The 17,631-nt window shown below is 33.4% G+C and overlaps 1 non-coding gene across 1 annotated transcript; it reads left to right on the top strand.

Annotated features, from left to right (window-relative positions):
- The first annotated feature begins 15,304 nt into the window (after positions 1 to 15,304).
- On the top strand, positions 15,305 to 15,411 carry LOC115703465 (small nucleolar RNA R71). Its single transcript, XR_004009227.2, has one exon. It is a non-coding gene; the product is annotated as a small nucleolar RNA R71 (small nucleolar RNA).
- Positions 15,412 to 17,631: the final 2,220 nt, after the last annotated feature.

The following is a 17,631-nucleotide window of genomic DNA, read 5'->3' as shown; positions in this document are numbered from 1 at the left end:
TAGAATCAATGATATTCTCCCTTCAATAATATCACAAGCTCAGGGTGGTTTTATTAAAGGGCGATTCATAGGACATAATATCTTGATTTGTCAAGATTTGGTGAGGCATTATGGTAGAAAAGCGGTCAAGCCCAGTTGCATGATCAAACTAGATCTCCAAAAGGCCTACGATACGATTGAGTGGAGCTTCCTTGAAGAGATGTTACATGGACTGAATTTCCCTGAGAGATTTATTCAGCTAGTTATGAACTGTATCAGCACCCCCAAATTCTCTTTGATGTTCAATGGTTCATTGCATGGTTTCTTTGAAGCCAAGAGGGGAATTAGACAAGGTGATCCGATATCACCACTGCTTTTTGTCTTGGGCATGGAATACCTGTCTCGATTAATGAAGAAAGTTGGGGAAAAAGAGGGATTCAAGTTTCATGATAGATGTTCTGCTTTGAAACTTAATCATCTTGCTTTTGCAGACGATGTTCTCTTATTCTGTCATGGAGATTTCATGAGTATCCTATATATGCTGCAGGCCCTAAAAACTTTCTCTCTAACATCGGGATTGTATCCAAACCCCAGCAAGACTGCTATATACTGTAGCAACATGCAGCCTAGAGAAGTGAGCTCCATTATGAGATTATCAGGCTTCACAAAGCAGGAATTGCCTTTCACCTATTTGGGAATACCAATATGTGGGAAAAGGATCTCTGGGAAAGAATGTGAAATTCTAGCTGAGAGAATGACTGCCAGAATTAGAAGTTGGAGCACCAGAAATCTTTCCTTTGCTGGGAGAATCACTCTTATTAATTCTGTTTTGATTGCTATACAGGCTTATTGGAGCCAAATGATGATCTTACCAAAGAAAGTTCTGAGAATCATTGAATCTATTTGTAGAGCTTTTCTATGGAAAGGCAATGCTATGTCCCAAGGTGCAGGCTCTGTTGCGTGGAATAACATTTGTCAACCGAAAGCTGCTGGTGGATTGGGAATCAAGAATTTAGAGGTATGGAATAAAGCTGCTATTTGTAAATATATATGGGCTGTTGCTAATAACCAGGAGAGTCTATGGCTTCGATGGATTCAAAGTGTATATATTAAGAATCAGGTCTGGTGGGACTACACTTCTTCAATACACTCTAGTTGGTATTGGAAGAAGTTGGTAGCTCTCAAAGAACACCTCAAAACTGTGATACAACCTGCTGAATTTCAGAAGCAGAAATACACCATTTCAGCTGGTTATAACTTGTTATTGCCACCCTCAAACCGAGTGAACTGGAGCAAGGAAATATGGTCGAGGCTCAACACTCCAAAACACAATGTTATAGCTTGGTTGGCCACACTTAATAGACTAAAAACTCAGGACAGATTGCTGAGATTTGGTATTCAAACTTCTGCTGTGTGTTACTTGTGTAAATTGCAGGTGGAAACAAGCCAGCATTTATTCTTTGAATGCCCGGTTGCACACCATTGTTTGATAAAAGTTAAAAGTTGGCTGGGGTGGCATGCCCAAACCAAAGAATTTTTCAAAGAACTTCGAGGTGGATAGGAAGATCTAGATTGTCTAAATTCAAGAAGGGGGTTTTGGCTGCTGCTTTAATCGGCCTGGTATATAGCATTTGGAGATGCCGAAATGCTGTAGTCTGGAAAGAACAATCTGTCAGCATGGATCGAATTGTTGAAGAAGTACAGTGGACTTCAAAGGCTCGGATTGAGAGAATTTTGCCCAAAAAAATTAAGAACATTGACAAAGAATGGTTTTTTGCATTATAGAGTTTAAACACAATGTGAAAAGGGAAAGATTATACCATTGTATATAGAGGTATACAGATTTCGGCCCTTATTGGGTGCGCATAGTTTGTAAAAAATTTCGTATTATGCAATACAATTCATTGATTTATCAAAAAAAAAAATCACAAATCAATTATTGAGTCTTACAAGCAGTATGTTCTCAACTAGAATGGGGACCATGGATCTATATGCTGAGCTTCCAATAAGTGAACCGAATTTACTAAGTAAATTCCTACTTATTAATTCTTCGTTGAATCCACGCTTAGAACTTAGAATTACACTCTCAGACTTATATAGAGCATATTATATGTTCCACGATATAGATATGCTATCTCATTTAACCATTGTTATAATCTTCTTGTGATCAAAGATCCTCTATATAGATGATTTACATCGAAATGGGATAATTTTACCGTTCTCACCCCTCAATGTATTTTTCCCCTTAAAACACTTAGCTACTGGTAAATGGTGTTTAGTGATCTAAGAATTAGTCACTTAAACAAGAGCTCATCCATTTACTTCTATTTGCTAAGCTCGAAGGGAATCATCACTTGACTTCTATACACCAGTAGAAGCTATAGATTCCATATTTATGTTCAGCACTCCCACTCAATCATACTATCATGTTCCCAAAATATACGTATCACCCTGACCCAAAAGTAGGCTTAACTAATAAATCAAAGAACATGAATAGTACTCCTGAGTTGAGCCTAAGCATATCAGGATTTAGATTCTTTTAATCTTAAGATCAACTACTGATATTGACTTGGAAAGATATAACGGTAAGTTTGTAATATCTTAACTAAGTTGCAATATCGGTCCAGTCCAATGTATACTCCATATATTCGAAACTAGTATACTTTACTAATGTCCTGGAAAGAACATAACACTTACTCCAAGTGTAAGTACACATCATCGCTGATTATCACATTAGTGTAAATCCAAAACACTGATGAAACAGGGACTTAGTCTTTTGATTCATATGATCACAATCACATTCCACTGTGTTGACGATACTGTAATTGTGAATAAACATATGATCTGGATTTAACTGATTTTGCGTATAAATGTAATAAACATATTAAACTATTAGCATGTAAAATTAATGCAAACATTAATCACTTCAAATTTCTTATATTGATTACTAATCAGATTGTAAAGAGTTTTATTTAGGGCATAAAACCCAACAAACTCCCACTTGCACTAATATAAAACAAAGTATGCAAATAAGTCAATCTGATGTCTTGATCTTTAGATCAAGTGTAGTATATTTGAATCCACCCAAACTTCTGGAAACTAGTTCATAAATACATTTATGAAACATCCTTTACTATATGCTTTACTCATCAAGGGATACTGAAATCCTTACTGTTTAAAAGTACATCTGAATAAACAGAAGACATGTCTCTCATATTTTAAAATATGTAATTGAGATAATACAGTGTAGATTTTTCTTCAGTATTATAACTTTCTAGTATTTTCGAATTTACAAAGTTATAATTCTTCTCTGGTAGAGCTTGAATTATTATAGAATAACTCCTCCACCCCCAAAGTAAGCACCATCTAAGGAATTTTGAATGAGTTGGTGAGATACAAGGATAACTGATACACAGTTCCTTAATATCTAACATATAGATCACTTTCATAAATCTTTCTTGAATATCTTCTAATGTTCCTTATTTGATTACATCTCAGATAGCTCCCACTCAATAGCAGATGTCTGGTTAAATAATGCTTTTAACCTCTTTATTGTTTGGAGAGTTATCTAATTGTGACTTTTGTATTAGTCTGAAACTTTAAGTTAAGACTAAGTCATCAACATAGCAGACTAGTGTTTGAAGTGAAAATACATGCTAGAGATTAAGTAATCAAAATTAAGATACCATAAAATTTTATGAGGATTAAGAATTCTTGGTTCAAGTCATTCGAATAGACTGAACTAGAGTTCTTTATCTTATTCTCATAATTCTGATAAGTTATACCTATCCATGTGAATGGTTAGATTTGCTTTTCAGTAGTGTTCTTAAGTACCTATCACAAGTGTCAACCTGATGAAGATGGGTATAGAATTTTAAAATTCTCCCACACAATTAAGGTAGTGTGAAACTTTATCAAAGAACTTTCATAGGTATCAAATTTTTACTGTAACAGTAAAACTAAATTGGAACATACAATCAAGATCAAGGATTTATATTGATAATAGTTAAGTCATTATATTACTACCATGTTTAAAGAAAATATGTGTTACATAGGGTATTATGGAATAGACTCCACCCCTAAGTATATACATATAGGGTATTGTGGATGAACTCCACCCCTAAGTATATAGAGATTATGATCCACCCCTAAAGGTTGTAAAGATCATGACTCTCTAAGTGTGATAGAGTTTATGTGGAGGTGAATACTATTTAGAGTTCATTAGATATAAAAGATCGTTGAACTGCATAGTTTTCTTAACTTTTCTCCACCCCTATCAGATCAAAAGATCCTTTTATTAAACAACTTCTTAATAATTGTATTAGAATTAACAATTATTAATAAATATAGAATTAGTTTCTAGTGTTTATTTAATATAACTCTATGAAGAGTTGTAAATATTATAGAATTTGCATCAATAATAAAAACACTTACACATTCAAACATATAAATATAATTTCGTAATTGTGGTTTAAGATAAAGTAAATGAAGCTCAATCTCATTAATTGCAATTGGTTTGAAAATAAAAGAAACTTTATTAATAATAAATAAAAAAAATATTGCAACAATATGAGAAAAACAGGGATAAAAATCCCTAACTAAAATTTGAAATCCAAATTGTCTTTAAACTAAAACAATTAATTCAAAAATAGATAGAAGAGCTTCATCTTCATCTGGACGATTTCACCCTTGGTCCAGCTTTCCGATCCAACTCATCTGTGTTCAAGTAGCTTGGCCTACAAGAAGAAGAAACAAATAAACAAAGTTAGTCCAGAATCATAAATCTAATTGGATAATAATTCACTAAAACTCTTAAAGTTTATAAATAGAAATACCTTGTTTCTTTGCAAGAAGTTTAGGACACTGGGGTTTCCAATGACCTTTCTCATTGCAGTAGAAACACTTTCCTTTGAGTGTAGCATCACCAGAAGCAGCAGCCTTTTTGTTTTTCATGGCTTTTGCACGCTTCTTGGTGTTCTTCCACTTCTTCTTCGATTTGGGTTTTAAAGTAGAGGCAACATTTGCTTCAGGTTTTACCGTCTCATTACCATTCCCAGAATTGTGAGGCTTACTCCCTTTCTTTTTAGGTCCTCCAATCAAATTTTCATAAGTTTGAAGGTCATTGACTAACTCATGAAAGTCTATGTCCTTCTTATTCATGACATAATTTGATGTGTAGGGCAGAAATGCTAGAGTCAGACTATTCAAGATAAGGCTTACCTGAGTAGTGTGATCCATTTCAGCACCATAATCCTGGGCTTCTTGGAAATAACTTGCCATGAGGAGAACATGATCACGCACGTTTTGATGGGGTTCTATCCGTGCATTGATGTACTTCTTAGTCGCGTCAAAGCGAGACTGAAGTGATGCCCTACCGAATAGCGTCATTACTTCAGCAGCCTTTTCGGTTTTAAAAAACCGAGTTTTGAGGGTGTCAACCATGCTGGAAAGCATAAAGTATAGAGCTTTGTCATTAGCTTTCTGCCAACGCTCATACTTTTCTTTCACAGCTTTGGATGCATTATCCCCAGGTACTTCAGGTGACGGCTCAGTTAAAACAAACAAGGCACTTTCTCCTATGAGAGCAATGTTACTGTTCTCATTCCATTTGGGAAAGTTAGATCCATTTAGCTTGTTTTCAGTCAACAGTGATAACATGAAATTCATCATGATTAAACAGGATACTACAAAATAATAGAAATCAACAAATAGAAATCAATAATGGTTTAACACAAAATCAATTCAGAAATTATAAGCACATAGCAAATAGGAATGATATGAGAAAACACTAAAAAAAAATCAATCCTAAATAATTTCCAAGGTTTTTCAACAAACTGATATCAGTGTCCCGTTTAGGCGAGAGTCAAAGCTACCATCTACTGAATAGAGTTGTCAGCTCATCTAAAATGTTAAACATTCTAGCAACCTTTTATTCGATCAAGATTGGAATCCAGCGTTGTCCTGTTTAGGCGAGAGTCAAGGCTATTCTATCTTATGAGCTTCTACCATTGTTTCGCAATTTGCAAGTCAAATATGGTCGCCACCATTAGGGTGATCTATACCATATAAAACACTTACAAACTACTTATCTTTCGAGATTAAACGGTGCGAAATTGCTAATGAACGTTCCTCCATTAGGGAGTATTACTCACTAAAACAAACGCGATGTAAAACCAACAATGGAGATCGAATATCTTAATAATAATAAAGCGTATTTTCTTTATTATTCTAATAAATATATTCATTAAATTCGAATTTAGAATTAAAAAATTCAAAATAAGAATTTAATTCAATATTTATAAAATTATACTTAGATGGTGATTGAAATAAAATGAATTATTTCCATCTTAGTAGTAATTTTAAATATAAATATTAAGAAAAATTAATTTAAGTTGTATTAATTTAAATTAATTGGCAACTTAAAATAAATTTTCATAAGAATATATTTATTGTATTCGAAAAATAAAGTATAAAACTATACAAATTTTCGAAAATACTTAAATAATAAATACTTAGAAAAAAAAATACTTCAAGCAAAAATATCACCTATCTAGATTTTCCTTTGACTAATTAATTCAATTTCTAATTTAATATATTTAAATTTATTATTTTAAATTAATCAATAGATGAAAAAAAATCATTGATTTAAGTTGGCCCAAGAATTAATTAAAATAAATAATTAATTTACAACTTAATCTATTTTTCAAGAAAAATTCAAGAAAATATTGCATAAATAAAATGTAATTTTCGAAATTGATTGATAAAATAAAGAGAAATATATTTTTAAAATTATTTAAATTTAAATTGAAAAATTAAATTTCAACCTAAAAATAATTTTCTATTTAACTAAGTATCATGAAAAATAAATATTTAAGTATCATGATGAAAATCAACTTAGATATTTAATTTTTCAATTTTATTAAATGTATTAAATTTAAGAAATAAATAATTAAGAGTAGAGAAAGCTTAATTATTAATTTCTAGTTTAATACTAGGAAAAAATATACTTAAATAAAATTGTACCAAAATTAATTATTTAAATAATTAATTTCACAATGTATAATATTTTCGTATTTAATATTAGAAATAATAAGTAGTCTAGAAATTACTATCTAGAAAATATCTCTTCAACAAAAATTTGAAAAATATCTAATTTAAGTTGTATAGAAAAAATCTAAAACTTAAATATTTTCAAATTTAGATTTAATTAAATATCAAAAATTAAGTTATAACCACTTAATTTGAAAAATATTCCATTTTAAGTTTAAAACTAACTTAAAAAATATCTTAAGAATCTTTAATAACTAATGCCTAGGATTCCTCAACTTAATTTTAAATTTAAATAAAATATTCAAATTTAAGTTAGATTTGAAAAATCAGTTGAAATAACTAATTTATAACTTAAATAAGAATATTTAATTAAATAAGTTCTAGAAAGAATCTAGTAAGTTAAAATTCTTTATTTAATTAAATACAAGAAAAATACAAATAGTTTGTCTAGAAATAATATCTAAAACTAAAAGTGTTTTTCTTAAAATTAACTTTAAAATATTAAAATGAAAATAAATTTCATATATTTTAAAAGTTAATTATGTTGCTAATTTAATTTTATTAGGTCAAACTAATATAATTAACCTAGTACAGCTATTCAAATCAGGCAAATGGGCCTTCACAATTGGGGTAGTTCATGTGGGGGGTGCTGGGTTCAGTATGTCGTACCCACTTCTATGGCTCCCAACTCTCACACAAGGCCCGAAAGAGAGGAATTTAACCTTAAAATAAATAACTGTTATTAATTGAATAGGTCCAAAAATTAAATGGACCTAAATAAAATCTATCATTGTGTGACATTTTATATAGCAACAACCTATATGCATCTATATAATAAAATAAACATATAGGCTCACACAGGCACACATTTGGATGGATCCTATCATGTTGCTAGGTCATACACAGATGAAAGAAGATTGTAAAATATACCTGTTACAAATTATTTACTTGACCAAGGAAGCCATGAGTTAAAATGAGATCACTGGATCTGTCCACAAGTTAACCATAGCTATTTGTAATCAAGTAATAATAGGTTTTGAAAACTTACAAACAAGCTAAAACCACATACTCCTGCAACAAGGTTAGCTGGATAGTTGGAAGTAGTATTTATTTAATTTTAAATAATTAAATTTCGAAAATAAAAAAAAATAATTAAATAATTTAAAAAAATTTAATTTTCGAAAAATTTAAAAAATAAAAAAATATTTATTTATTTTCAAAAATATTAATAAAATAATATTTAAAATTAAACCTACAATTTTTGAAAAATTAGGTTTCAACTAACCTAAATATCATTTCAAAATTTGCTAACTACTTTTAAAATTAAATGTTATTTTATAAATAAAAATTAAATATAAAATTAAAAAAGGTAAATAAATATCTTTTTCAGATTTTAGATTTAATTTAAATAATTAAAATAACAAAATTTAAAAGTTAGCGAAATATCTTATATCTATTTAAAATATCATGGTTATAGTTATCTTATTTTAAATTTAAATAAGGTCAAATTATTTAAAAAAAATTAAATTAAAAAATTAATATCTGACCTTAAATTTAAAAATAAGATAAGATATAATTAAATTTAAAAATAAGATAGATAATTAAGCAAAAAAGATAGATATTTACTATTTTCAAATTAAAATTACACTAATATCATGAATTAAATTAAAAAATATTAAATAATTTAATTATGATAATTAGAATTGAAATATGAATAGTAAATGTCTAAATACAAAACTACACAAAAAATCGGAAGTTAAATCCATGAAAAAGCATGAAAAAACGAAGAAAAACGAAAAAATTGTGACCTGTACGACGGTATGCGTTGCATACTCGTCCGCACGCGCTCATAGGGGTGCAAGCCGAGAAACCTCGACCCAGGGAGTGAAATGCAGGATTTACGCGCGCGGAGGGGGGTGTCTTCAGACACCCGTGCGTGTTGCTCAGACAAAATGCTGTCCGAACACGCGTATGACCGAGGTGCACTCGGTTCCGCGCTCGCGTGGGTGATGTAGCATCCCTATCTTTTTTTTTTCGAATCTTCAAAAAATCATAACTAATTCAAATTAAATCGAAATTGAGTTTTGTAAAAAAGTAACTTGCTTAATTTTTTCCATAATATCCAATAAAAATAATTTTAGAAACAAAATTTCAATTATTTTTCACGAAAATTCACAAACATCAATCAATCATCATATAACACTCAATACAACATAAAACCATCCAAAACATCAAACAATCGTGTTAAAGTCCAAATATCTTGAAAGCAAATCAATTACCATGGCTCTGAGGCCAGTTGTTGGAAATTGTTTTACCAAAATCTTAGATCTACTCACAAGTATGTTGTTTAACACCCTAAATATGAACTTTCTAAAACGATAAAATAAACACATATAAAGTTAAGAAAAACCTTACATTGATGCAGCAGAATTAATGTCTCCTTCCACTCAGATCTCTGACCCTTGTATCTTTTCTGTAGCAGAGTATTATCAAGATCTGAGCCCGAATGTCCTTCTCTTTGTGTGTGATCCTTCAAAGTCTTCCAATCTATGATTGAGTTACCACTTGCTGTGTGTGGGCACTTACTCTATCACTAAGGTTCGAAATTTAGAGAGAGAGAGAGAGAGAGAGAGAGAGAGAGAGAGAGAGAGAGAGAGAGAGAGAGAGAGAGAGAGAGAGAGAGAGAGAGAGAGAGAGAGAGAGAGAGAGAGAGAGGTTCGGCCAAGGTATAGAAAAAGGAAGGCTCAGTTTTTCTGAAAAATTGTTTTTCTGAAAAGTAGTGTATTTTGACTGAGCAATCACTTTCTATTTATAGGCAACTACTAGGTTTAGGTTAGGAATTATTTGGCATTAAAATAATGAAAATATCAATTTGAAATTCCACATAAAGTGGCCAGCCAAGGTGTAAGTAATGGGCCCCACTTAGTTTTGCAGTTTTCACAAATTTTATTTCTATTTTCTCAAAAACGCTAATTTTCCAATTCTAACCTTTTAAATGCCAAAACTAATTATTTAATAACTAAAATAGATTATTAAATAATATTGTCATTTAATTTAATTATTAATTAGACATATAAAGTCTATTAATAAATAAATAAACCTAGAATCTCTTTTCTTTACCATTTCGCCCCTACTTAGTGAAAATTCACAAATTAGACATAGTCTAACTTTAGAATTATAATTGATTAATCACAAATCAATTATTGAGTCTTACAAGCAGTATGTTCTCAACTAGAATGGGGACCATGGATCTATATGCTGAGCTTCCAATAAGTGAACCGAATTTACTAAGTAAATTCCTACTTATTAATTCTTCGTTGAATCCACTCTTAGAACTTAGAATTGCACTCTCAGACTTATATAGAGCATATTATATGTTCCACGATATAGATATGCTATCTCATTTAACCATTGTTATAATCTTCTTGTGATCAAAGATCCTCTATATAGATGATTTACATCGAAATGGGATAATTTTACCGTTCTCACCCCTCAATGTATTTTTCCCCTTAAAACACTTAGCTACTGGTAAATGGTGTTTAGTGATCTAAGAATTAGTCACTTAAACAAGAGCTCATCCATTTACTTCTATTTGCTAAGCTCGAAAGGAATCATCACTTGACTTCTATACACCAGTAGAAGCTATAGATTCCATATTTATGTTCAGCACTCCCACTCAATCATACTATCATGTTCCCAAAATATACGTATCACCCTGACCCAAAAGTAGGCTTAACTAATAAATCAAAGAACATGAATAGTACTCCTGAGTTGAGCCTAAGCATATCAGGATTTAGATTCTTTTAATCTTAAGATCAACTACTGATATTGACTTGGAAAGATATAACGGTAAGTTTGTAATATCTTAACTAAGTTGCAATATCGGTCCAGTCCAATGTATACTCCATACATTTGAAACTAGTATACTTTACTAATGTCCTGGAAAGAACATAACACTTACTCCAAGTGTAAGTACACATCATCGTTGATTATCACATTAGTGTAAATCCAAAACACTGATGAAACAGGGACTTAGTCTTTTGATTCATATGATCACAATCACATTCCACTGTGTTGATGTTGCTATATTTTATGAACGCTACGCAAGTATACGCAATCAAGTAGTAAATCTCACACAGGTGAGGTCGATCCCACAGGGAATTGGATTAAATACCACTAAATTATACTTATGATTCTATTCGGTAAATCGAAAGCAATTATGATTTAAAAACAGTAAAATATGAAAGAAATTCAGAAAACTTATTAACACAATTGAGAGTTGAGCAAGATGAGATAATAGGGAGGAGAATCCTGTTGTTGTTTACCCAAATCGTTAATGCTTAATTACTATCCTATTCTTGGAGTGAATGACAGATTATGAAATAACCTAGCTCCTTTCAGATCTTCTAGATTCTAAATCACATGTTATCTAATTAATTCCTTAATTAAACTAACATGAAATCAGCATTAAGTAATAATCTACTCGTCACATAAGTCATGCAAATACTTTCGTTTCACATAGAACATCGATTATCTTAATTTTAGCATTCTCAATTCTCACTTTTCAGATTTCGAATTGAGATCATAGAGCATGCACAAGGTGACCAATCTTAAACATGAAATTAAGAACAAATTAAGATAATTTCACACACAAGAATTGAGGAATGGTAATTAAACATTAACTAGGCAAAACATTAAACAACAATCATCATCCTCCCTAAATGGGAAATTTAGTTCAGAAACAAATCCATAACCATTCCTATAGCAATATTCAACATAAATAAATTAAAGAGGAATAAAGAAAAGAACTGTTGGTGGATGAATTCTGGATCTTCACTTGAATCTCTATGCTCTTCCTGCCGCTCTCAGCTGTATTTTAGGGTTTCTAATCGCTCTCCCAGACTTCCAATCGCAGTTTTCTATTTATAACTAAAATTTAGGGTTCGATGGACAAAAATGCCCCTGGTCCGTACGGGATCTCGCCGCGGCTAAGCTTCCTCTCGCCGCGGCGAGATAATTGAAAATAAGGGGTCTCTCTGTATCTTTTAAATGGCCGCGGCGAGCCTCTTCAGCGCCGCGGCGACTGAAGCTTCATAGATTTTCGAAATCTAGCCGCGGCCAGGTTGTGTTTAGCCGCGGCCAGATGTGCACAATTACTGAGAAGTTGTGTTTTCTTCGGCTCAGCACATCTTTTAACGAATTTCTGCACCCGAGACCTCTTTTATTCCAAAGAACCTGAAAACATAGAAAACAAGCGTAATTAGTCCCAACACGGCTAAAAACGCACATAAATTGGATCCAAAACATAGGCTAAAAATAGCCTAACAAACTCCCCCAAAGCCCGACTCTTTACTCGTCCCCAGGAAGTAAACTAGGACTAAACTAAAAACAAACTGACAATGATAGCTAAACTTTCCAACAATTTAATTGTTACCACCACCTGCACAACTTCAATCCATCAATAACCAGAATTTCAACTTGCCAACTCTAAGAACTAAGTTGAATGTGCAATTTACAAGTAAGTAATTCATACAAACATAAAGCATCGCAATTGCCATCAATATCACAAGCATTTCTAAACTTTCCAACATCCCACTAACACATGATCAATAAGTTTGAATGACATACCTCTCTCCACTAATGTTGACAAATTTCTATTTGGAATCAATAGGTCTTTTTCGGTTAACATCGCATGGCTTAGGTACATGGGTAGGTGAGAAGTCATTTAGGCTATACTATACCATAAGCACTATTAACCAAGCAAGCCTAGACATTTCTTTTGCTTTCTTTCCATATATCCCAAAAACAGAAATAAGAGATTGCAATTTTTCTTATGTGTGTACCTCATAATTTTCTTAACTTTTTCAAGAAGACACATTTTTTTTCTTTCTTTCTTCTTTTTCATAGGCACAACACACAATATTATTCTTTTTTTTTTTTCAATCTCTCATTCCTACACTTTATTTTTCCACTTACAGCAGTTATCCCCCCAAACTTGCTTCAAGGCTCATGGCATAATAAGTTACGTTCAGGGTGAAAAGAATTTAAGATACGAATTGACTCGGTTAAGTGGTGAAAAATTTTTAAAACAGGCTAAGGCTCAACTTTGGGTATACTATGGTAAAAATTTCTAGGTAGGCTTGAAAGGCTCAATCGTTCCAAAGAAAACTTGCCTAAATCACTTTCCAAACAAAAAAATATCAAGGATTTCGCTTCAAGAGAGTATGTCATACAAATTCTATTCCATGTACAATCAATCATTCCACAAACCAAATAGAACAGAGGTGATATGTGAGAATAGCAAATGTTTTAAATCTACATGAATCACTTCCTAGCACACATCCATCTTAATTCAAACAGTTGCAAGTCAAGCACACAGTTATGTTTTAATCCATTGCACAAGTGAATAACAACAATTCAATCAATCCTTCAATTTAGCTATCACACAAGACTAAAAAAAAACTAAAACAAACTAAACGCGAGAAAAAAAAATATAAGTCTCCCCCCCCAAACTAAAATGCACATTGTCCCCAATGTATGAAAATAAACCAGGGTGAGAGAAACTTACCTGAGCCCCATCAGAAGGGATCAAGTCCACCCTTTGCATTCAAAAGAGCCCTCGCACTAAATGAAGAAAATTTACCACCAATAGTGTTGATTTCAGAGTTTTGCACAAGAGTAAGCTCACCTTCAGAACTACCACACATCAATCTTTTCCAACGACGCTGAATCGTTCGAAGTCGCTCTTTAGGCTTTGCTTTCTTCTTATCAGTTTTAACAAAAGAACCCTTCACCACCTCAATCTTGCAACATGTAGGAATGTCAGTTGGGGCAAAAACATTAAAATTGACCTCTTCATCTTGGACTCGCAACTTTAACTCCCCCTTTTGAACATCTATTAATGCTCGACCCGTGGCCAAGAATGGTCTTCCCAAAATAATGGGAATAGTTGAATCTTCCTCCATATCAAGAATTAAGAAATCAGCAGGGAAGATAAACTTACCAACCTTCACCAGTACATCTTCAATTATGCCACGAGGATGAGTTAGAGAACGATCCGCTAGTTGTAGAGTCACTGTTGTGGGCTTTGCTTTTCCCAATCCTAGCCTTTTGAAGACAGACAACGGCATTAGATTAATGCTTGCTCCCAGATCACATAGAGCTTTAGTTTCCCACTTTGAACCCCCTTTATAGAGCATGGAATATTGAAACTACCCGGATCTTTAAGCTTGGGCGGTAGTTTCTTTTGCAAAATGGCGCTACACTCCTCAGTTAATGCCACTGTTTCATAGTCCTCCATTTTTCTCTTCTTAGACAATATCTCCTTCATGAATTTCACATAACGGGGCATTTGTTCCAAGGCTTCAGCAAAAGGAATGTTGATGTGTAGTCTTTTGAAGACCTCTAGAAATTTTTTAAACTGCTTGTCTAGATTGGTCTTTCGGAGTCTGCGAGGATAAGGTATCTTCACATGATGATCAATACCGATTGGTGGAGGACTGTTGTGGTGGTGCGGGGCTATCGGTAGTTTTCTTTTCTATTGATGTTGGAGTTGGTGATTGATCTTTAACTTCTTCATTGAATGGTTGTACCACATCGGGCCCATCATAATTCTTTCCACTCCTCAAGGAAATTGCTTTACATTGCTCTTTTCCTTTTGCCTCACTAGTGCTATGTTGAATTTCCTTGAGCTTGGTTTGCCACTTGAGTAGCCAATTGTTCCATTTGAGTTTCTAGAGTTTTAATAGAGGCTCTAGTTTCCATCATGAATTGGAGCAATAAATCGGCTTGGATGTTGGAGCCACTTTAGGACTTTGTTGTTGGTTTTGTTGGGGTGATTTCTCTGCTTTGTAGAACCCGTTGGTTGTGCCCATAATTATTATTTTGGGAGTAGTTCCCAATGGCTTTTGCTTGATCCATTGGCAAATTATCCACATCTTCCCGACACTGCGAAAAGTGATGGTTGCCTCCACATATCTCACAAATAACTTGGGCTTGTTTAGCTTGCCTATGCAATCAGCTTTGTCGAGGCCTCGGCTTGACTTTGTCAATTTTGTGATGGCATCAACCTCTAGCACACCAAACGGCTACTTTCTTAGTTTGACTCCTTTCGGATTGGCCACTGCCGATTATTTAGAGCCATCTCCTCCAATAGATCGTAAGCCTCATTAGCACTCTTTCTCATAAAAGCTCCACCCAATTGCTTTGCATCTATCGAGTTCTAGTGTTACCAACCAACCCGTTGTAGAAATTGTGAACCAGCATCCACTTCTCTATGCCATGATGAGGGCATTTTCTGATTAGATCTTTAAACCTCTCCCAAGCCTCATGGAGAGATTCATTATCTTGCTGACAGAAGTTGTTTATTTCTCCTCGCAGCTTTGCAGACTTTCTTTGGAGGGAAGAATTTAGACATAAATCTTGTTGCTAAGTCCTCCATGTTGCTTTATAGAATTTGGTGGCAAGGAGATCAACCAACTCTTGGCTCGCTCTCTCGGTGAGAATGGAAAACGGTCTCGAACGGATGGCGTCATCACTAACCCCATTGACTTTGAAGGTCCGACATAACTCCATGAAGTTCGATAGATGCGGATTGGGGTCTTCGGAGGGAGTCCACCTGGCCCAGAAGATCGGCCACACCATTTGTAGTATGGCGGGCTTAATCTCGAAATTATTTGCATCCTTTGTCGGTGGCACGATACATATTTGACCGCACTCCGTCGAGTAGGGAGAATGTAATCTCTCAAGCTACGGCCATTAGCTTGATCTTCCACGGCACCTCCATTATTACCGTTATTACCTCCATTGTTTCCAGCATTATTGTTCACATTGGCAGCCATGATCTCTGATGTTTCAGCAGTTGCTGAAACTCTTTCTTGCCTCTTGTTCTTTCGATTCCTCCTGCAAGTTTTCTCGATTTCAGGATCAGCTGTGGTAATATGTTGTTTGTCCTTGACGGCGCATGCACTTAGGATTCCTGAAATAGATCAAGAAAATATTGCAAGAAAAAGGTTAGAAAAATCAGCAAGAGAAAATATACCAAAGTAGAAGTTAGTATAATTTTATGTAATATAATCTTTAACAATTCCCCGGCAACGGCGCCAAACACTTGTTGCTATATTTTATGAACGCTACGCAAGTATACGCAATCAAGTAGTAAATCTCACACAGGTGAGGTCGATCCCACAGGGAATTGGATTAAATACCACTAAATTATACTTATGATTCTATTCGGTAAATCAAAAGCAATTATGATTTAAAAACAGTAAAATATGAAAGAAATTCAGAAAACTTATTAACACAATTGAGAGTTGAGCAAGATGAGATAATAGGGAGGAGAATCCTGTTGTTGTTTACCCAAATCGTTAATGCTTAATTACTATCCTATTCTTGGAGTGAATGACAGATTATGAAATAACCTAGCTCCTTTCAGATCTTCTAGATTCTAAATCACATGTTATCTAATTAATTCCTTAATTAAACTAACATGAAATCGACGTCATTAAGTAATAATCTACTCGTCACATAAGTCATGCAAATACTTTCGTTTCACATAGAACATCGATTATCTTAATTTTAGCATTCTCAATTCTCACTTTTCAGATTTCGAATTGAGATCATAGAGCATGCACAAGGTGATCAATCTTAAACATGAAATTAAGAACAAATTAAGATAATTTCACACACAAGAATTGAGGAATGGTAATTAAACATTAACTAGGCAAAACATTAAACAACAATCATCATCCTCCCTAAATGGGAAATTTAGTTCAGAAACAAATCCATAACCATTCCCTATAGCATATTCAAACATAAATAAATTAAAGAGGAATAAAGAAAAGAACTGTTGGTGGATGAATTACGGATCTTCACTTGAATCTCTATGCTCTTCCTAGCTCTCAGCTGTATTTTAGGGTTTCTAATCGCTCTCCCAGACTTCCAATCGCAGTTTTCTATTTATAACTAAAATTTAGGGTTCGATGGACAAAAATGCCCCTGGTCCGTACGGGATCTCGCCGCGGCTAAGCTTCCTCTCGCCGCGGCGAGATAATTGAAAATAAGGGGTCTCTCTGTATCTTTTAAATGGCCGCGGCGAGCCTCTTCATCGCCGCGGCGACTGAAGCTTCATAGATTTTCGAAATCTAGCCGCGGCCAGGTTGTGTTTAGCCGCGGCCAGATGTGCACAATTACTCAGAAGTTGTGTTTTCTTCGGCTCAGCACATCTTTTAACGAATTTCTGCACCCGAGACCTCTTTTATTCCAAAGAACCTGAAAACATAGAAAACAAGCGTAATTCCGTCCCAACACAGCTAAAAACGCACATAAATTGGATCCAAAACATAGGCTAAAAATAGCCTAACAGTTGACGATACTGTAATTGTGAATAAACATATGATCTGAATTTAATTGATTTCGCGTATAAATGTAATAAACATATTAAACCATTAGCATGTAAAATTCATGCAAACATTAATCACTTCAAATTTCTTATATTGATTAGTAATCAGATTGTAAAGAGTTTTAATCATTAGTTATCCATTGTTATAATCCTAATTTGATCAATGATCCTCTATATGAATGATCTACACTGTAAAGGGATTA

This window comes from Cannabis sativa, chromosome 2, assembly GCF_029168945.1.
Source record: "Cannabis sativa cultivar Pink pepper isolate KNU-18-1 chromosome 2, ASM2916894v1, whole genome shotgun sequence".
Classification (NCBI taxonomy): Eukaryota; Viridiplantae; Streptophyta; class Magnoliopsida; order Rosales; family Cannabaceae; genus Cannabis; species Cannabis sativa.
This window is presented reverse-complemented; position numbering and strand designations above follow the sequence as displayed.